At 30.6% G+C, this 23,398-nt stretch overlaps 1 protein-coding gene across 1 annotated transcript in view; it reads left to right on the top strand.

Moving 5' to 3' along the window:
- The window catches only part of LOC148229129 (uncharacterized), a 91,753-nt gene extending 78,204 nt beyond the window's left edge, over window positions 1-13,549 (top strand). Inside the window, exon 6 of the transcript XR_015811375.1 lies at window positions 13,216-13,549. The gene's annotated coding sequence lies outside the window, so the exon portion shown is untranslated. The remainder of the gene's footprint in view (window positions 1-13,215) is intronic.
- Window positions 13,550-23,398: the final 9,849 nt, after the last annotated feature.

Raw genomic sequence — 23,398 nt, 5'->3', positions numbered from 1 at the left:
TATATCACTGTAATATTTCGATTTTATTTTAATTATTCATCCATGAAAATAAATTAAAAATAAAATTTATAAAATTACTCTGTGATAATAAACTGGAATAATAATTATATAAATAATCACTAATTTTGCTCTTCCAGACACGATTGATACTAAGAAACACTAAGGTTCACACATGATTCAAACCCAGGTCTTTTAGGAATATTATATTATATAATCTATATGTAAATGACCGCGTAGTAGATATTTTTGAGAGATTCCTAAATGGGGCTATTAGTTATTGTTGATAGCTTCCGATCCATTGCTTATATTTTGTATAATTTTAATATATAGAAAAAAATTCTCGCTATGTGGCTTTCTATTTAGAAATCCTACAATTCCCATAATATTTAAAGTTATAATTATGAGCTTCGATTTATTTTATGTTTTATAAATTAAACCAACTAATTGTATATACATACATAAAGATGAGGAATTATTTTTTTTAATGCATGATTTTAATATTTATTCTCGTCTTATTACATTGCATCGATATTTTATTATTTAATATTAAATTTAAAATTTATTAGAAATAAATATGTTATAATATATAAATACATGTGATTTTCATGTTTTAAAACTAGAAGTTGCTTCTATATAAAAATGGCTGAATAATCTTTGGTTTATTAGGCCGCGCAGTATTTTTTTTTAATTTTATTTTCGTTGTTTTTTGTTTGTGAAGTAAGGTTTATGATATATAATTTGGTTTTCTGTATATGATTATCATATCTTATAACTATATGTTGTTCCTAAATTAAGACGAAGGCAGATGAATTTTTGTATTAAAACTTGTATATATTAGACTGCGCTGTGATTTTTTTAGTATTCAATTAATTTGTTATGATCTATCGTTTGATTTTCTGTATACGATTTTCAAGTTTAAATTATTTAACAAAATTATTAAATTATTTAACAAAATTACTATATTGTTTCAAAATAAAAAAAAAACTTCATATACTTTTATACTAAATAATTCAACAAATATATTTTTTCTACGAAAAATAAAAATTCGAGACGGTGATATAACGATTTTATTGCTTTTGGCGTAAATTTTTCAACTTCTAAGAAGTAATAACAAAATTCTGTTTTTAAAATTATTTTATATTATGGTAAAAAAACAAGACGTATTATTATTTTAGCACACAATAAAAAAATATAATAAAAATAATACATAGAAAAAACAATAAATCATGAAATATCAAAATGAAATGATACTAACCGGACCAGCTCCTCGTAGCTTACATTAAACAGTTCAATGTGCAATGTCAACTACCGTGTCTGGAAGATCGGAATAGTGAGTATTATGTAATTATAATACAAATTAGATTTACCTAGATTGTTTAAATCTCACGGTAAATATCGTGATGAATAATTAAAAATCGAGCTAGGTTATACATTAAATTCTTTAAAAATGAGCTATTTCACCTCATAGAGAATATCTTATATCTATAAAAAATACTGTTGTGTTTTGATATGAATAAATCTTTCTCGGGTCTTCTTCTCTTTTTCGGCGGTGTATAGCGAATTTTTTTTGGTGACCGGATTATTGCGCAAACACTAAAATTACACAGAGCGAAAATTTTGAATATAGATGATTGCTTGATTGTCAATTATATATTATACTTGAAATTCCAACTGCTTTATATTTTCCTATATTTTTTATTAAAAAAATGTGTAGGAAATTAATTTAATCATACTAATGTAAATTACTAACATAATTGTAAAATATTAATAAACCGCGATATTTTTAAATTAAAATCATATTAACATTTGATATATACATATGTAGACATTATTTTTTTTATATATATAAACGTATTCTTAAATATACATATATGTGTATATTGATTATCTATGATCAAAATTTTTGCTATTTAAAATTTTCGTTTCCGCTATTTTCGTTTGCGCAATAATCACCGAACCAGTCCCATCAGAAAATGGGAATTAGTGAGTATTATATAATTATAATACAAATGAGATTTTTCTAATCTCACGTATGATATTATAATGATTGAATAAAAATCGAGCTAGGTTTGGGTTTGAACAGGATATGGACGTTTTGCAACTGTCAATTTGAGTTTCATAGACATTTTAGAGCAGCATATAATTTTACTAGCGCCTATCAATTAAATTATATTTTCGCTATCAATTAAATTATACCTACTGTCGAAAACGTATATGGACAGCATTAGAAAATATATAACTTCACTTATAAATCGCACGTGTATAAATAATGACTAATATACTTACATATATCATATATTACTACGTATGGAAAAATTGAAATTATATATTTTTACTAGCACCTGCCAGATAAAATATTTTTTCACTGCTAAAAATGTGTATCTACAGGTAAAAATGTATTACGGTATGAGCTGAAATGACATGTTTTAAAAAATATTTTCGGGATAGATTCGATACTGTTTTTTTTTTATAGATTTTTTTTGAGAGATAACCCGCAAATTTATGGTTTTGAATCAGGCAGATCATTTCAGCTTGTATATATTTTATTTCATTAGGATTAATTATCTTTAATTAAATGAGAAATTCAAGTGAAGGCAAATGCCCCCATCAGTCAATCAAAGTAATTCGTAATATTAATGAATATTTTTATTTATACACCTAATTTATTTTTTGAACATACTCCCCACCATGAAAAATATGTTTTTTTTTTACATTTTTATTTGAACATACTGATTTAAAAATTATGTTGATTCGTTTTTTTATGTTTTTATATGCGTTTTTTTTAATTTGGATATTTGGTCATTATCCGTACATGTATCCTAGCGCCTAAATTTAAAATCAGCGTTCTCTAATATTGCAATTTTATTAAGATTCATAGTATTTAATTAAATGGCATATATTTTATATATATAAAAATACGGTTGTTTGTGTTCTAAATAAATCTTTCGCGCGATTTTTTTATTGTTTCTTTAAAAGTATTTAATTTGATGATAAATTAACACATTTTATATATTTTTTATACCTATTTATAAACTAATTGCTCGAATTTATTACTGCATATAGACAATTTCGTTCAAGTTTGTTCAGAAAATTAGAAATTTTAATTGATCAGAGATCTTTAAAGTAGTTTTAAGCTTGTTTATAAGTTTTTATGAATTTAACTCAGCACCTGTTTAAGGAAAATGTTATTGTAATAAGCTCTTTGATTTAGGTGACCAGATTTTGAAAATATCAAAGGAGGACATTAAAAAATAAAAGGGTCACTATTTTTGCGAAAGCTAAAAAAATATCATTTCAGAAATTTTTGTTCAAAAGGTATCTCATATTTTTTTGTTTTAGGACAATTTTTTTGGAGAGCTAAAAAAATATTTAAAATGTATCTTAGAAAATTTCAGAAAAGTTTTTAAGGATGATAAATTACTACGGGTACTCGAAAAAAGGTATTTTTAGAATTTTTTGTACAAGCAGGACAAATAAGGACGTCTGGTCACCTTACTTTTGATTTTATTTATAACGCATAATTTTTTTAGAAAATATAAATAATAGTTTAACATTTTTAAACCCATCTACGTAAAAATGTAATAGATCATATTCCCAATTAATTAAAATTAAGAATTTGTCTGCAAGTAAATAAGTATGTGACCACTTTGCTGCAACTTCCCACCCCTGTTGCCCTTCCGTTTCTCGCCGGCCGGCTCGCCAAACGACCGGTCAGGTAACACCGGTAGCACGACGGGCGATAACAGAGACCAGCGGCATCAGATATTAACGATGCATGTGCGATTCGTCGGCCGGTTCGCTCTCTTTGTGCATGTGCGCGCCAGACTGGCTCGATAACCTGTCTCGGCGCGGTCCAGTGGCCGCCAACCTTTGACACTAGGCGGGTCACGTGGCGGGAATGTGTGCTACCACGTGGCCGGCGTTAACGGTGCGATCGTGACGCGCGCGGCTCGCGCATGCGCCGCCTGATTCCCACGCGCGAATCGTCACGATTCGCTGCTCTTGCTCTTTTACATCATCGGTGACGTATGGACAAACCGGATATTAGAGTAGGATCAAAATCCGATCTCCCAGACAAGATAGTAATAGAAAAACACTGAGGTCCATATGAGATTTGAACCCATCGAATCAGCGACTTCTACCACTTGTCTATCGTGCTGTGTATTTAGGAGTAAGTTGCCCACTACTTAGAACTTGAGTATAGGAAAATTTATCGCCAGCAATTTACCTCCAGCAATTTATCGACGCGTCAATTGAATTAAATTATATATTAAATTATAAAAAACGCCGTGCCAATTAAATTAAATTATACTAAAAGAAAGATGGCGAATGACGCTGCTCAATCTGGTTTCATATATTTTTAGTATAAACATTATTTGCTACATAGCGAAAAGTTTTTTAAAATAAAATTTTAATTAATTTATTTAACTTGATAAATTATTTTAATTCAAATAGGATTTTTATAGCAATAGATTTAAATTATTATTAGACATATAATAGAGCACAACCTTATAAAGAACAGAAGTTATTTTTCATTGTCCATTAAAAATATAACTTATTCTTAATTAATTCACCCAAGCTCAAAATCATTCATAATATATGTTATTTTGTATTCGCAACTAACTTAATGCATTACAAACTAAAAATATATATTATAACATCATCATTTTATTTTTTTTAAATATTAAAAAATCGAGTATTAATATTTAACATTTCTTGCGAATTGTGTTCCTACTGTCATAATAAGCAAATCTAGTTGGAATCTTAAAAAAGAAAAATTCCTATAAGAATGAAAGGAAAATGCTTATAAGGATTCTCGTCACTATGTTATATATTTTTCCCCACGAAATGTATATGTCAAAAAATATTACTGTGCAAAATTGAATAGTACATTGTAGCAGACACCAAATAAAAAAAAAACGGGCAGACATACAAATACGAACACAAAGGCATCGCATCGAGTCGTTCCGCCAAATGTTGGCGACCCCGAGAGTACGTACATCCCCCTCCCCCTCGCCCCGCTGTTTTCGCCATTTCTCTCCAGACAGTCAGTGACCTCAGCCTTATTGCACAGTGTTGTCAGGTGCAAGGACTTCTAAAACCTTCGGAGCAGATTTCTGAATCTCATTCAATTCAACTGTTTAACCCTTTCGTTTTCCATTCCCCCTACGACGGTCAAGCTTTTCACTTCGAGATAAAGGGAGTTTTGAGGTAGGTCGCTTTGAATTTTGATTAGGCCTTATCCCCGGAAGACGTTGTATAATATATTCATTACGTGGCACTCATTTATTTATGAGAATTTTATATACGATAAAACACCCAAATTGGTTACAAAATCTGTGCGATTAAGCACCGCTCGTTTCACATAATTTAAAGAAAATATCTGTTGCAACCCTATACGCATTATTTATTTTATTTATAGTCGGCATGTGTGCGCTGTGTGAATATGCATGTTTTTTTTCTTTCAGCGCGAGCGAAATTATCATACGTGCGCTCGATTTCAATGTCACACACTCAGTCGTCAGCTGTTCAGCCGTTGCCAACTTTTTGGGCATAATTAAAGTGCTATGTTACCTCTGCAGCGGTGAGAGATTGATCGGAGCCGAGAGAGATAGAGGTAGCTCTATCTAGATGCTCTAGCTATCTACCGTCTTCCTGTTGTAACCCAGACGATCGTATCGATCGTCTGGACGTGTTGCCAGCAGTACCTCCTGGAGTCACTGGCCTCCCCTTGGCAACGACGGGGTTGATAACTTACCGTTCCAGACAGAGTCTAGGAAACTTTGACCCACTGACTGAAAAAAAACTATTCGGCACAGTTTCGCCAAAAGCATGACTCACACTCTGCAATGCACTGTTAGTTCCGTTTTACCATTTTAGATTGAAAAAAATCGTTCACTCCTTTGTATAAAAAAAATGGCAAACATATTGTCTATCGAAATCAATATATGATGCCAGTTGTAGCACGTTCATTTCATTAAATTGCTAAAAAGTATCACGTATATAATATATTTTTATAATATTACATGACTAGTAATAATACATTTATTTTGTAAGCAAGCTAGTTATTAAACGATTTAAACACAGTAACTCATTACGGAAATTATTTCAAGTCAATTAAAATATCGAACATGATAATACCTGCATAAATTGTGATGAAATTTAAGCTTTTAAAATAAATATTTGAATATTCAACGGCTAAAAATTTGTTTGATAATAATCATTCGAGTATTTGTATCATATAATACTTCTCACTGCGTCTAGACAATTCTGAATTTTATTGAATACTCAAAACAGTAACAAAAGATTGTGAAAACGTTGCTTACATACATACATGTTATTTACTTGAGAGATGAATGCTTCTCGCATGGTCTATTTAATATTGCATATGAGAGTTTTATCTAAAATACCTGTATGTGCTCACCAGAGATGTCATTTAAGATTTTTTCATAGGGGGGGGGGGGGCAAAAGTTGGTCAGTCATTGGTCGTTTTTTAATATTTCGTTTCATTATGATTTATAGTATTTCATTGCCCGTTAGAAAGGTATCGCCGTACATGTACGGTGGTCGATCTTTTACTGTTTTGTGATAACTCATAGTTATACATATATAATTGAAAAAATCGCATGTGAATAAGTAATGATTAATATGTTTTATTGTTTGATTATATGTGTAGATTGTTTTCGGCCATCGTGGCGCATTGGGGTAAACTGTTAGATCACGATAGTCGTAATTTAATCTAAATAAATATAAATATGTTACTAGCACTTGCCAGACAAATTATATTTTTACTAGTAAAAATATATATATTTACTGGTGAAAATGTATTCCAATACGATTTCACTAAAATTACAATTTAAAAAATATTTTTGCGATAAAAATATCATAAAAAATAGAGGAGGGGGGAGGGGGCAAAAGTTGGCCAGGCTCATCAATGCAATAAAATTATAAATAAAAAACAACATAAATAAATATAAAAAATACGTACATGCATTTTACTGGCAAAATTCAAGGAGGGGGGGGAGAACCCCCCCCCCCCACCTACCCCCCATTACGTCTCTGGGGCTAACAGATAAAATAATCTGGTGTAATTAATTTAGCTCTGTAGATTTAGAAAACGTAGTTTTTCAGTGGTTTTATACGAGTCAGACTTTTTTATACCTTCCTTTAAATAAATTAAAATATGAATTACTAATTCCTCTTTTTGGTCTTACAGTATCAATTATGAGAATAAAAACAACACTGATAGCACGAAGTTTTAAATTTAAAATGAACCATAAAATCAGTAATGGTCCGAATGTGACGCCTTCTCCATTAAAATGCCCAAAAAAGGTGTAGCCTAATTGAGGGGCTCTGCTTTTACGATTATAACTTCTTTAATTTGGAATTTTATTGTATGCTATTTCTGAAATAGTTGTTATTATAATTCGATGCTAATTTCGACGTTGTAAAATGTCAAAAGATCACAGGCAGGCGCTTCCGGAAAATAAAAGTAGAGGATCTATTTTTGATGGCCATAGAAGTTTTTTGCATCGATTTCAATATCAATCGCTTCGCAGCGCTCGTCTCGGGTCGCGAAGTCGTCATTTTTTAAAACGGTACCCGTCAGACAATGGTAGTTGAACTACTGTTACATCTCTCGCTTTTGCCTATCTGCTCCGATTTGCTATATGTGTAGAACTAGAACGGTTGTTCTTCCAAGTTTACAGTTGCCGCGCGTAAAAGGATCGTCACGTCCGGTCTTTGCCGTCACAACAGTCGACGAAATCGACATCGTGACACAGTGTGCGATTGCGAAAAAAATATTGTTATGCCAGACGCGAGACGTTCGCCATATTGGCGGGAGTTGCGTAAGGTTGGGTTGCTCAACTAGTCGTAGAGCGACACAGCGCGCCCAAACGAGGCTGCTCAAACTTTACCGGTCTTGCCTCGAAAGCCTACTGTTCATATTGATAAGAAGTAGAGATGTAATGTGATAAAAACGTAACCATAAAGCAATCAGACGATCATAAAAAAGCCTAGGCTAGAGACTGTTCTGGACCGAATTCTCATAATTCAAAAGCGGCATCTTTTTAATAACATTTTATATATAATAAAATAGCTATCACTGATTTACAGACCTTGATTCAGTCTCACTAATTATTTAGTGGTTGTTGATTGTGTTGACCTGGTTGAGCAAAATTACATTTTTTTAATGTAAAATTAATATGATTATTAAATGTACTTCTTTGTCCATCTTTATATTTTTATTTATAGAAATAATAATATATTGAAAGTAAATTATATTTTTTTGTAAATTTATTTTAGTTTATTATATATTCCCATACTGCTAGAATTGTCGGTAGACGTTACAGTTTATTTTTATAACAATATACTTTCTACTGTATTACATTTATATATTTAGTTCGGGTCAAAGGTTGGCGTCCGCTAGTATATAAAAATCGCACATTAGTGAATCACATTGACTGTTTCTATCTGAAGAATAAAAATAAATAAATAAAAATTAAAAGCTAACTGACACTATAATCCTAGTAGGGTTTTCCTAGTCTGAGTCTAAAGGATTTTCCGCTTTCCCGCAGGTCATACCAGGGCAAGGTTCGATGCCCCCAGACGTCTGCGAAAAGTACAACCCTTTGGCGGCTTCTCAATCTATTCATGGTTTATTTTTATATAAAAAGAACAATGGCAATGTGTTTTTATATTTATAATCATTAATACGGTTTTTAGCTTCGATTGGCGTTATCAGTTTTGAAGGTCGTCTGAATGTTCCCTACGGAGCTCTTATCATCGAGTTATATTTATAGAACATAAATACGCGGTATTTTGTCTGGAATCTTTTTACGATATACAATATGGTTTTATATTCATATATATAGATGTATAATATATATCAACGTGAGAACATACTTTTTTTATTCGAAAACAGTAATAATAAATATGTTTGCTGTATATCATGTATTTATTGACGACATATAAATATAAATAAACGCAGCAATCTTTGTTTTGCTTCTCATTACCCATTAGTATTGCAGAAATAATGATTCATGATATATTTTAACTTCTGTTAAGTAGTAGGATATTTTCATATCAACCTTTGAGTTCAACTCGTTATCTTTTGTATGTTTAATTAATATTCAAGAAAATTTATACTATTATTTATATATAATACGAGTAATGCTCATATATGCATTTTAAAAACATTTATAAGTTTCCAGTAGCCTAATCTATCATATTCATATAAATCTGAACATTTTTTTGAAAACGTATTCCAGAATATTATTTTTAGATAGATTACATGTATTTCTTCATCATTATCGCTGTAAATTGCATATACAGTATGTTGTACCATTAAACTTTCGCGCAGTAGAACTAATCTGATTATCGGCCATGAATCTTGCCTTAATTTTTATTATTGTTTCTGTTTATATGTTAATTATGAATGGTTACACTTTAGGACCCTGCTTAAAACATAGATAACCTTTTTTCTGTTTATGAAAATATAATAAAAGAGTTTTCTCAATTTAAATATAATTGTGTGTGGTTTTAATTTTCATTGTACATATCAGTGTCGTGCATATTAGAATTTTTTGATTTTCTAACTTTTAATATTTTAATTTAAATATAACAATAGATTCTCCAATTTATTTATAGCACAACGTACATTATCCTAATTGACTGAATACCATGTATAAAAAATATAGTTAAAATAACAATTATGTTCTAAATAACTAGATGTATATAATCTAATCCAAACTTTCAAATATTTTCAGGTAAAAGTTTATTGCATTTATTAATTGATATTATTTACATACATAATATTTGTGTCGTGCATTCAGTGGCGTAGCTAGGGTATGTGCCGCCCGGGGCAATCCTTAAAATTGCCGCCCCCCCCCCATACATTTTTTTGCAGAGTCATAAAATCAGCATTTTTAAAAATAATAAATTGATTATTGTTAAGCCCTTACTATTCGTAGATTTACATGAATTTTAGTATATTCAAGGTTAAGAACCACACTAGACGATTCCATCGCGAATATGCCGCCCCCAAGCAAGTGCCGCCCGCCCCCTCCGCCCCACCATAGCTACGCCACTGCGTGCATTAGATGTTTTGCGGACATTAAAAATGCTAAATTACTAATTAATGATAGACGAGTGATATTAGTTGATGAATATTATATGAAAGATTTGGGTTCGAATCCCATTTGTTTACTACGCTGTTTTTCAATTTTTATCATGTTTGGGAGATCAGAATTAGTGACTATTGTATAATTATAATTTCGATCGATTACTAAAATATTAGGTGTACATTTCCTAATATCGTGATGATTAATTAGCAAAACCATAATAGGTCGTACATATAAGATATTAAAAATTCTCTAAACATTGAGAATAATATGTATATTATATAAAAAGTTTATTTATTATTTGCGATAACCGCTTTCCGACCTATGAATGTTATTTTGGTATTCTTCTGTTGTAACTTGACCGGCGTAAGCCCAATGCGTTACAACGGGGCAAATTTGTAGCAACTGTGTAGGCTAATCAGGCATAATGAAGACAAAACGTTAAACGACATTATTTTAACGCGACATTACGCTACCCGACAAAATTTCAACATTTATATATGTACATATAAATTAATATTATTTATTAAATAATATATTAATATAAATTCAAATAAAAAATGAATATCTTTTGTGTAAATGTATTGTTTAATTTCAAAACGAGTGAAAGTTTTTGAAACAAATTAAGAACAAAGTGTTTGTGTTTCACAAAAAGTTTATAAAAAAAATAAATAAAAGTCAAAATTGCAAGTTTTTGATTTCAGATAAGTTTTATTAGTTGAAAACAAAATAATAATTTAACAGGTGTTTGAATAATGAACGAAGTAAAAATTAAATATTTCATAAATTAAAAAATAAAACCACTAAAATAGAAGCCAACTATCTTACAAATCAACTAACATAAATTACTAGCTGTATAACAAATTATTAATTAGAATTTACCTACATATTTGAAAATAAATTATTTTAGAAATTAAACCGTTTAAAACTGAAAATTATAAGTTATGCATTTAAAATAAATTCTAAATATTGTGTATTCGGTCAATTGATTGTGGCATTTTTTAAATTATTTTTTGCTAAGCTAGTAAATGTTTTGAAATTTTTACTTTTAATTATTTTCATTATTAACCTGTTGTAAAATACAACACTTATTTATTATAAAATTCTAACTTTGTTTCAAAATTTTTTAGTCGTTTCATGTTTATTTATAAATATAAATATTAACGTTTTGTTGTAACACTTTCAGAACAGTGAACACTTTATTAATAACTATGCAACGAATCTTTTTCTGAAGTTTTACTTTACACAAACAATTCATTTTATGGAACAAATTATTTATTTAATTACACGTATTCCTTAAAATAATTCTCTGTTAAATCGCACAAAAATGCGAATCTGCTGCCGTAACACGAACCCGTGACCTCTGAACTGTTACCAGAGATCTAGATCTTCCGGACTACATTATTCCGATCTTAATAATTTATCAATAGGCCTCTAAAAATAATTACGTAATCATCAGTAATTTTTTTTTTAAATATTGTAAAATTAAAATCCTATTAAATTTTATTAAATTTATGTGTATATTAATAATCTACGATCAGAATTTTTGCTATACGCAATTTTTGTTTGTGCAATAATTACCGAACCCATAAAAATATTAATAAAATATTAAATATTCTAAATAATTCTAGGAAGTTATAATTGTTTTTGCGCCCTACCTTTAGACCAAAATTCGGTTTGAAAATACTTTGATCAGCCCTCTTATATTAGAAATATCGATAAGGAGAGCTATCATATTCTTAAAACATAATGTAATATCTATTATAAATGCAGGCAAACTGTGAAGCAATATGTGAGATGCGTTGTCTGTCTGTACTTATTCTTCAGCTTATTTTCCCCTGAGAGTTGGCTTAGTTTTTATTTTGGACTTGACTTGATGAAACTTCTAAAACTATAATTAGTTTCAGAACTTTCATTAGGTTAGGTTTGAGATTGAACAACAAATGAACGTTTTGCAACTGTCAAATTGAGTTTCATAGACATTTTAAAGCAGCATGTTAGCGCTTATTAGTTAAATTATATTTTCGCAAGTAGAAATATATATACTGTTGAAAACGTACTAGTGAAAATATAACTTTACCAAAAATTACACATTCGCTGTAACATTTATACATCAGATGTAAATAAATAATGAAAAGTGTGTAAATATATATATATTAATACATATAGAAAAGTTGAAATCGTATAATTTTACTAGAACCTGCCAGGTAATTTATATTTTCACTAATAAAAATTTATATCCACTGGTGAAAATATACTGAAATGACATGTTTTAAAACTATTTTCGGGATAAATAATATACCTAAATTTTCTGTTACTGATTTACATTCGTTGAATATTTTCTCTTATGTCTAATATAAAAGTTCTAAAAGCAATAAAGACAACAATAATTTTTAAACAAATTTTAGTACTTACGGAGCCGCGTCAAAAAACTACAATCTGTCCCTTTGAATAATAATGTTTTTCTGAAAGTACTACCTATAAAATGTGTGCTTTTGAAGGCAATGTTCCGCTCCTTTTATTTATTGTATAATATCTATAAAAAAAGGACTAAAGGAACGTATACCTGAAATACATCAGTATATAGGTACATATCAAACAACTGTAGCTTAGTTCAGATTCATATTTGACGTTGTTTTTTTTTTTAAATATTCTTGCTATGATTTCTCCAGAGTTGGGCCCTGGGAATTTCTCCCCTCTCGGCAGGCCTGGTCGCCACTGCTTACAGTTCTTGTGTCATACAGACAAACATATATTTTCCATTTTATAGTATAGATAAAGATATCTTAATAAATCGAACGCGTAAAAATATAAAAATAATATTACTTTAACCTTCACTTGATTAATACTTAAATTTGAATAAGGGTTTCTTTGTATCTTTAATGTCTTGCTTTGCCTTTTCTATTTATATATTTATTAAAAGCCCAATCCCTCTTATTTGTTATCTTATAACCATAACGTCATCGAGTAAACCCAATGATTTAAATATACCTAATCTGTTCGAAATCTTCGTCATGTATATTTTTATTTTTATTTGAGTTTAGTGTGTTATGTAATCGATGCATTTTGAATATTGATGAATATTGAATAGGTTATCGGCGCGCCTCGCTTTGGGAACCGCTGCGTCAGACGCGGGCTAGACGAAATTGGCGAGCGACGTTCGCGCGGGGTCAACGGCCGCGCCGTCTAGACGCGAACCCCCTCCCACCACACCTCGTCCGACGCATCGACCGAACGCTCCAAGCGTGCGCTCCACCGGCGACGACATCCAGCGAGCGATGCGAGTGTGACGCCGAAACGTTCGCGAAAGCTCCGACCTAGCCGAACGCAAAAACGAGCACTCCACGTGACGAAGGGCTCGACGGTGTTCACGTGACGTCACGGGCTGTGACGTGACGGCCTTGCAGTCCATTTCTTGTAGAAAAGTTCCCGAACTCAGGTATTAAATCATACTTAATGTAGTTATTTTGATTGTATATGGTATCGTAGTGGAAACGCCCACAGACGCGTCATATCACTGACCGCTTGTCAACTCTTCATAATGAAATGTTTTAACTTTGCGATATGTCTGTCTAGTGCTCGGAATAGAACGGAGCAAACTAAAGTGCAATATCGTGTCATTTCAATATATTTTAAATTTGTTATCTATCCTCTGAACATTCGGTCGATTCTTTCTCTTCTGAGTGAGTGAATCGACCATTAGCGATTCACTCAAAACTAGAGCTTTATCCATAACTTATGTTATAAATTAGCGGGTCTCGCGAATGCCATTTATTTTATTGCTGTGAAGGATTTGAAGACTTCAAAGACTTGATAATTACAGCTATTATTATTAAAACGCAATAAAATAATTGCTACGGATGAAGATCGATATTATTAGTGTTCTAACGGACCGTATGGGTTCTGAATCGAATTATTCACCCGATTTTTTACAATATTAAAATTCGAATAATTGATCGAATATTCGTAAAATATTTGTTTATACCATCTCAAATAAAAACGGAATAGCGTAGTCCGTAACATCTCAGACTAGTTACTCTGAGGTTGCGGGTTCGAACCCCGGCAGCGGCACTCGAATCTGTATTTATAAAAAATGCGCTATTATTAAAAAAACCGGTCCCAGCTGCAGTAACATCTATTGGTTATAAATTATATTACACATAATAATTTATAATTATTAATATAGATATCACCGATTCCCAGACTTTCAGTCTGGTGGTTAATACTTACTTTGTAGGTATTCATTATATCTGATTGACTTATTCAATTGGTACAGATTTACCCCGTTGTAATGCACTGGCTTTACGCCTATCAGGTTATGACGGAAGATTTAGTAAAAAAATAAATTAAATTTGAAAAAAATCTTTTCAACACAGGTAGTCGTTTTCACTCTCAATATACCTGAATGACTAGTGCCACACAAAAATCCTTTGTTTTGCCTTTATTTTGTTTTGAAATGAGAGATAATACGAGGCTTCTTAAAAAAAATGCTTTTACGCATTCGAAAATCATTAGTAAATAGAAAGCTTATTGACTGTATCTACTATGACCGAAACTCGCAGAATTCGTTCGTTGAACGAAACAAAATGTTGTGAATGGTGCGTCGTAAATTTTTGTGAAGTTCGTGTAACATTTTTGTATTTGTTCTTTCAAGACGCAAAGATGTTATTTCAAGCCTTTCAATAATTCGTTCGCGATTTATTTATTTCTAGTTAATTAATTAAAATAATTAATGCTAACTCTTAATTATTTTTTTAATTAAATAATATTTTACAGGCAATTAATTATTTTTTTGCACTAATTGGTTAAATAAATTAATATTGAAAAAAATCAATTTTTTATTCAATATTCGAATAGTGGAAATCTACGAATTAATGAGAACCCTATACGGAATTCTATTTATAACATTATGTTAATTAAGATTGACGAAACAAGAAGTCGACATTCTGGTCTTAAGTCTAAAAATAACTTGGTAGCATTTTTGTCATTCCCAAACTACGATCGAGTGACTTTCGAAATCCATAAACATATAGTACAATAAAATATCGGGTTACGAGCATATTTTATTTATTTTATTAATTTATTTAGCTAATATAGTTAATTTTTACACTCATTTTTTTTAACTCATCATACATGTAATACATTATATAAACATAAACAGAAAATAAAAATTGTCCTAGGAGTATTGTTGTACAAATTCATACCTCCGTACATAATTAATCTAGTTATTTTTATTTAATTATGATATTCAAAAATTTACGAAACACGACGCCTGACATGGATTATATATTTATTTATTTATTTTATACTAAACAATTTTTTTCCTAACATACATATAATACATAATATATACATAAACAGAATATAAATTATACCTAATAATATAATTTATTTCTTAATGCACGAAGGTGTTTTTTTTTGTACTATTTATGAAACACTTTACATTTTTGCGGATTTTCCTAGGAATATTATTATACAAATTCACACCTCCATACATAATTCACCTGTCCGTACTCGTTTTCTTATACCTAACTATCCTTAAATGGTCTCTATTTCTAGTATTAAATCTATGCACATCTTTATTTCTTATTAGATACTCGGATAAAATATTAACTTATATATAAATACTAAAACATTAATTTTCAATATTTATTGACCTTTAACCATTCAAATCTTTTAATCATATTTCACTTTCAATTCGTTTCAGAAAAATACTCGGGAAACATCTTAATATATCATGATTTATTGAACCAGTTGTGTCAGTAGTGAATTTTATTCGCTCCCGTAAACTTAACCGTCGTCAGTCCCATGACTTTTTTTTTTATCATAAATGAAAGCTGTTGTGTGTGCAATGGGTCAGTTATGGTAAAGTTTTTTTATGATTTTTTTTAATTCAGAGGAGCGATTAAAATTTTTCTCAACGAAAAATCCGCCCATAAATTAATTAAAATACTAATTGGCTTTGAAGATTAGCCTTTGCCGCTATTATTGAATTTCATAACGAATTTAAAATACAATGTAAAGTAGTGCTCACACTTTAATTTTGCTTCCTGGCTTGCAGTCTAAAATATATACGATCTGGCGATCTCGACAAAATAAGTTTGCCGACCCCTGTTCTATATGATTATAACTTTTTCGAGAGTCATCTTATATCTTAGAATTTGTATTTTTACAAAATTCTTTATTTATTTTCTATAATAAAAAATGTTCAACCGTTCAGAGCAAACTTTTTGAATATTTTTGAAATAAATTTAATTTTAATAATAATACAATTGTACAAATGATCCTTATAAGATTTTAATTTTCTAGTCCGCGTAGCTAGAAATTTAATATTTTCCTAAAAAAAACTTTGTTTTATGACAATACAATAATTAAATTAGGATGATTGAAATTTTTCAGCGACTTATTTTTAATTCATTAAGTTGATACTAATTTATATAAAATAGTTGATTTAAATAAAAAAATACTGATTCTAAATATTTTTATTACTCATTCTTCTCTAACGTATTTTTTATTTAGTTTATGTGGAAGTTCGTGCAATTAATTGCAATATTGGTTTGCGTGTTCAGAATTATTGTCATATGGCTTCTTTTTAGCCTCTTTCTCCGGGAGAAACAGGAAATAAGCACGAGGGGGAGTACGGACCCCAATAATTTGCATAATATTGTCAAGGCCTTTGGTATTTAATGTAGCCTTCATCACAGGTTGTAATGACAAACGGTCATTGTACTCTATTACGTGTTACGTAAATTTACGTCTAGCTAGGCAACCCCGTCGCAAATTGGTCACGAAAGTGTAGCGAATTCAAGTGTGCAATATTTTGACGCCGATAATTGAACAACACAAAATGTGTGTCGGCTAAATTTTGCTTTTCTCATTTAGAACTGAGTAATGATTCAGCGCACGAAACTGAAAATATGTAAGAAAAACTGATTAGAATCTGATAAGAATTATGACATTTTCACGTTATACCTTTTAAAGCTTATTTAACTTTTTTCGAGTCAGAAAAGCTCGCCTAATGGCGCTTTACGTTTTGCAATGGAAAAAATTGTATTTTAATGACACATTGCGAATTCGTAGTGACGTTGTACTATAGTAGCCACATGTGACTTTCGAACGTCACTATATTATTACAAGACGCTGTTAACGCTGTCAGCTGAGTTTCGTAATGGTTCCGATTGCCAAACTTGCGATTTCTAATTATTATTCCCCATAAGGAACGTCGTTTTGTTTATAGTGTCTCTATGTGCTGTGACTTAGATTTATCTAGTTTCTTTGACGATAAATTGGAATTAACTTTTATTGTAACACTACAATGTAGCTTTGTAAAAATATCATTTTTTGCTGTATGTTCCTAGCTATATTTAACGTACGCCGGAAAAGATCAAATAGTTTTCATTTCTGAGAAATATATGATTTTCGTGATCAGTGTCGATTGACTGGCATTGCGTCATCCGCATTTTTTTATGATCGTGCATAATCAAAATAATAAATGGGTATCATAAAAAAAGTACATGAAATTAACTGAGAATTTTCTATATTTAATATCCACGAAAATCATATTTTGTTTATAATACATAATTTAATATAATCATAAATATTTAAAAGCTAATAATAATATTCAAAAATGTACGAAACACGACGCCCGTCATTGATTCTTATGTGATTCTCATGTGTTTCTTATTATATAAGTCATGCTTAGTATGAAAGTCTTGGGTTTAATTAAGATGTATTTTTCAACAGGGACGTTATTTGTGGAGGGGGGGGGAGCACGTGGAGCCTTTCGCCCCCCCCCTGAATTTGTCCAGAAAAATACATGTCATTTAACCCATTTAGTAGTGAGTTAACTAATATAAATTTGTTATTACACACCTGCGAGTGAATTTTATGTATTCTTCCATAATTATTTATATTCTTTTTTATTGCGTTTTTATAAAAAAATCAGTGATTATCAACGTTTTATTGTTTTGATTTATTTTACTACTTTTCTAGGTATTATTAAATATTGTTATTTTATTTTACATATTTTTTATATATTATTCGGCTTTTGTGTATTTTTTTATATCAATTCAGAAGCTCTCAATATTTTTTGTTATGTTCACTTATTCTGTACTCTACTTTATATAAATTATTTTCTATAGAAATCAAATACATTATATAAAATTAAAAAAAAAATATTATTTAAATATAATATATCTTCAGTAATATATGTAAATATATAACTATCTAGGGTACATCAAAACAGTAAAAATTGACCACTGTATGTACGATGATACTGCTCAAAGAGTTAATGAAGTACTATAAATCTTATTGAAATCGAAATATTAAAAAAACGACCATTTGCCTCCCCTTCCCATTGAAAAAAGTTAAATGACGTCTCTGAATCTAAACTAGAAATGCGTTATACCAAAAAAAATATATACAAAAACAGTCTCGAATATATCCAAAAATTAATTTAAAAAATGTCATTTCAGTGACATTATATCGGAATACATTTTCACCGCTTGATATATATTTTTAGCAGTGAAAATATAATTTATCTGGCTGGTACTATTAAAATAATATGATTTCAACTTTTTCATACTTATATGCATTTACATAATATTATACATGCTATGTATAAATATTACAGTGAACGTGTATTTTTCAGTGAAGTTATGTTTTCACTAGTGAAGTCCAAATGCATTTTTCCAGTATATATATATTTTTACTAGCGAAAATATAATTTAAATGATAGGCGCTAGTGAAATTATATGCTGCTCTAAAATAATTTGACAGTTGCGAAACGTTATTTGCTGTTCAAACCCAAACCTAGCCTAATGAAAGTTCTGAAACTAATTATAATTTTAGAGCTTTTATTAAGTCAAGTCCAAAATACAAACTAAGACAACTCATCTCTCAGGGAAAATAAGCTCAAGAGACAGATGACAGACAGATGTCACGTCTCACACGTTACTCCATAGTTTGCCTGCACTTATATTAGACTATCTCTTAAAAATATGATAGCTTTCCTTATCGACATTACTATGGACTTTTAGTATGAGTATTGGTTAAAGTATATTCAAACCGAATTTTGGTCAATAGGGTGGCGCAAAAACAATTATCTCTTCTCAGAAGTCAAAAATTCACGTCAAAAGCAATAAAATCGTGTCGGGGCCGTTGCAGTGGGAACGCTCGGTAACGAGCGTTCCCACTGCAACGGCGACGGCACGATTTTATTGCTTTTGACGTGAATTTTTACTTCTGAGAAGAGATAATTGTTTTTGCGCTCTCCTATTGGTCATAATTCGGTTTAGATGGCTTCATTCAAATTTTATAATTACAATTTCGATCTATCACTTAATATTAGATTTGTCTGGTTTTACACTAATCTCACGGATGAAAACCGAGGTGATTAATTAAGTTGCCATAGCATTAAGCGCGATGTAACAATAAAAATGCATCGTCGCTAGACACTATAATTTAATTTCCAAAAAAAATAACCAAAAATTCAATCTTATTAAATCGTAGAAGGAAAATAAATAACCACTACGTTGTACTCCGTTTTTATTACATAGGGAGTTGCTTTCCACAAGATTAATGTGACGGCACTTTGAGAATATATATTTATGTTTTATTTATATGCATAAAGTTCATACACTAACAAAAAAGCAAGGCTTCGAGCGTAAAGCTCTAAATTATGAGCTCTAAACGTGAACCTATGAGCGCGTAGGGCAAAATATTAGACAGAATGCCTGGATTTTATTTGGACATCTAGTATAAAATAAAATTAATAAAATAATATTTATATTTGTTTTACTATTATTTAACATGGAAGTTTTTTTAATGTAGCATTTTCATTTTCAGCATTGCAAATCGAAAATATGAGTAATTTATGAAATTTCGCATATTACAGTATTTTTTACTATTTTGTTTGCTATTAATTGTTATACTGATAGCTCATAATATACTATATATTCAAAAATTACACATTATACGTACTGCTATAAAAAAATACAATGTTTAAATATACGTCATTGACAGATACGTCATTTCAATTTTTCAGAGGGGGGGGGGAACAAAAGTTGACCAATCAGTGGTCGTTTTTTTAATATTTTGTTTTCATTAAGATTCATAGTACTTAATTAAATAACATTTTCTGGCTAAATTCAACTTGCCTTCCTCCCCAAATGACTTCCCTGGTCACTGAGAGTCCACAGCTACACAATTTTAATAAAAAAATATGCGTGTATTCTGGAATTTCGGCATATACAGTGTTTTTTTTATTATTATTTTATTCGTTGGTTATTAGTTGTTATGGTCATGACTGAATTTATTATAGTTTTATGTCTCTATTTTAATTGCTAAATTATTGTCATTAATAGGTTATGTATATAAACAAGTGCAGTAATCTTACCACGGTCTATATATTTTTGTGGTTTACTGTTGTTTGGAACCATCAACAAGTCTTACCACAAAACATCGTTTCTAAATTATTATCTAAAAAACCTCAAAGCAATGATATTTATAACACAAAACGTGTATTTATACGATAAAAGAAAAACTTTTGTATTATCATCATAATATTTTGTAAACACCGTTCCATCATGTCATTAAATCAACAAATAGTTTTAAGCATTTATATCAGATCTAATGTAAAACACACAAACATTTCTCTTATCTATGACTAATTAACAGTTAATAGCTTAAATTTACTTCGCAGCTATTGGTCGAAGCGTAAATTAAAAACACTGCTTTGCTCCGTCCTTCTTTCGAAAAGGGCAAACGGAAATGTTGACATTTCATTATCATTCGGTCGCCGGTCAATTTTATTGTAACTGAACGACCGTGACGATCGCAGGGCGTCGCTTTTATACAGTATCTATGGGAAATTTGTAATTCGAAAGGCGCGTCTACCAAGTCGTTAGAGTTGGCCAATTTGGCAATCGTTGTCGACATTTGCCACGGTGCTTAAATGCTGATGACGGTGATGATGATGATGGCCTATGCGTGGAACGTTTCGGCTAGACGCTGGCCAGACGCAGGACGTTGGGCAACAATAAGTAAGAGGCAGACGTTGATGGTGGTTACAATTGCCAACGCACACTGTCAATCTGTCTGAATAGTTCTGGGTGAAGGTGAACGGCGGTGATCAATGACCTGGTGCCAAACCTGCGAATCACTGTGGTCATTCGAGTGGCGCCGATTGTAGATTTTATCGTAAATGCTTTTAGTGTGGCATAGCTTTTGGTTTATGGGTGATTGGATAGAGTCAGATTAGTTTATGTCCATTAGAAATTGACAGTCTGATAGATTAACAAAGTAAAATTGTATATGTACACTTTGAAAGCCACCTACCACAATAATCTATAAAGTGCAAAAGTATTTCCAAATATTATATAACAGTAGTCCATAAACGATGTTGTCTCAGTTTTTTCACAAATAAATTTGTTTAGTTTGAGAGAGTCCAATGTTATCAATATATACATAGATAGATAAGTGATTTTTCAAAAAGAGTAAAAAATCACGTGATTTTAAATTTCTGTTCTGTAATAAGTCAGTCGCCCGGAGGGAGGTACCGTTATGTGTATGCACACAGGGTACTATTGCTATGTTGTTTTTGAAGTACCTCTATTGAAATCTTATAATCATTGCCTTGCTCTACGTGTTTTTTTATTTTATTTATTTAAAAAAAAATCCTGATTCAGTCAAGTAAATATTGCATTTATTTTTTCCACTAGCTTTTCAGCAAAAATAGAGTATCTGAGATTATTTTAGAACGGATTGTATTCAATATAGTACTCTTTTTTGCGGTGTCTTAAAGAGTAACTATATTGTATTGTACATATAGTAAAGTAGCAATAGACCTCCGATTTATTCTATGGTATAACTTTGAATTTTGTCCCCTCTCCCTCACTTTGAACTTGGCTAGAAAAATGCATATCATTTAATGAATTCGAAATATTAAAAAAAACAACCACTGACTGGCCAACTTTTGCCTTTCCCACTAGAAAAGCTGAAAATACGTCCCTGATTCTAAACCAAAAATTATCTGGTTATTCCTCAAAGAAAATCTAAAAAAAAACAGTCCCGAATCTACTCCAAAAATATTTTTTCAAAATAAATCATTGCAGTGAAATCATATCGGAATACAATTTTCACCGGTAAATATATATTTTTACTAGTGAAAATAAAATTTATCTGGCAGGTGCTAGTAAAATTATATGATTTCAACTCTTCCATACGTATACATATATACATTTACTTACATGCGATGTACAAATGTTACAGTGAATGTGTATTTTTCAGTGAAGCTATATTTTCACTAGTAAAGTACAAATACATTTTCACTAGTAGATATATAGTTCTACTAGCTAAATATAATTTAACAGAAAGTGAAATAATGTGCAGCACTAAAATTTGACAGTTGAGAAACATCCATTTGCTGTTCAAACCCAAACCTAACCTAATGAAAGTTCTAAAAGTATAGTTTTAGAACTTTCGTTAGGTCAAGTCCAAAATAAATAAAAAAAGATAACTCATCACAGACAGACGTCGCGTCTCGCATATTGCTCCATTGTTCGTCTGTATTTATATTACATGATAGCTATCCTAATTAATCTTACTACAGACTTCTGATATTAAAGTAGTAAAATTCAATTTTTTAAATATTATGAAAGTAATTATTAAAAAATAAATAATTAAATAATATTTTATAAGCAAATAATTGCTTTGTTTGCATTTATTGGTTAAATAAATTACGAACATATTCGAATATTTGAATACTTGAGAACCATAGATGTGACGTCTAACGCGAGACTTATCTTATAATGACAATTTCCCGAAATAAACATTGTGGTTTTACCACATATTCAATGTAAGCGTATTACTTCCTTATTGAATTCATATAACATGTATTTTATATTCATTAGTTTTAAATTTGGGGTTGTTACACGACCGAAGACTGGAGAAAAATGAACAGTTTATAGGACAATTTTGTTGACCCATAATATGACTCGATTATATCTGTCTATGTATATCGCTTTCTAATTATTGACATACATCTCAGCTTTCTCCAATTCATCATGTCATATTTGTCATGTACTCTGACTGCCCATTTGACTGCCCGCTTTGAGTTTCTCTTCCGAGGGAGCGCTCGAGTCGAAAGGAAGGCGAAAGTCCAGCATCGAGCAGACAGACCCCAGACGGTCGTTGTGCAAGACGGCCTCGCCGGTATTGCCCTCCATTGCACCATTGTCTGGCTCGCCAGACAAGTTTTCCAATCTCGTTCAGGT

This window comes from Plectrocnemia conspersa, unplaced genomic scaffold, assembly GCF_051122295.1.
Source record: "Plectrocnemia conspersa isolate PC_06_02 unplaced genomic scaffold, ASM5112229v1 ptg000011l, whole genome shotgun sequence".
NCBI classification, from domain to species: domain Eukaryota; kingdom Metazoa; phylum Arthropoda; class Insecta; order Trichoptera; family Polycentropodidae; genus Plectrocnemia; species Plectrocnemia conspersa.
The sequence above is the reverse complement of the archived record's forward strand: the minus strand, read 5'-3'. Positions and strand labels throughout refer to the sequence as shown.